The sequence below is a fragment of the Triticum aestivum genome, chromosome 1D, assembly GCF_018294505.1.
Source record: "Triticum aestivum cultivar Chinese Spring chromosome 1D, IWGSC CS RefSeq v2.1, whole genome shotgun sequence".
Taxonomy (NCBI): Eukaryota; Viridiplantae; Streptophyta; class Magnoliopsida; order Poales; family Poaceae; genus Triticum; species Triticum aestivum.
The window spans coordinates 221,038,582-221,038,964 of NC_057796.1; positions in this window are offsets into that span (position 1 = coordinate 221,038,582).

A 383-nucleotide genomic window follows, 5' to 3' on the forward strand; every position below is an offset into this window, starting at 1 on the left:
ATTACGCCTGAGCGTTAGATAGCCCAGCAGCGCTAGTTGTTTTTTTCAGTTTTTGTTTTTTTAGCAGAATAGTTCTGTTTTTGTTTTTGCTATTTCTTTTAGTCGGTTTATTATTTTTAGTTAATTCTTTTTTTGTGAGTTTGCAAATTTGTTGTAGTTTCTGTAGAAAATATGTTTAGCCATGTTTAAATAATTAGAAATAGTTTTATATTAGATTTAGACAGATTAGTTTTTCTGCCATAAATTGAGTTAGGATTTTTTTTTTGTGATTCTTTTTCTACTGCTTAGTTTTGACCATGCCTAGCAGTAGGAACTTGTTTTGGTATTTTAGATTTAATAAACAATTAGTTTTATGTCGAAATCAAGTTTTTCTTATTTATTTA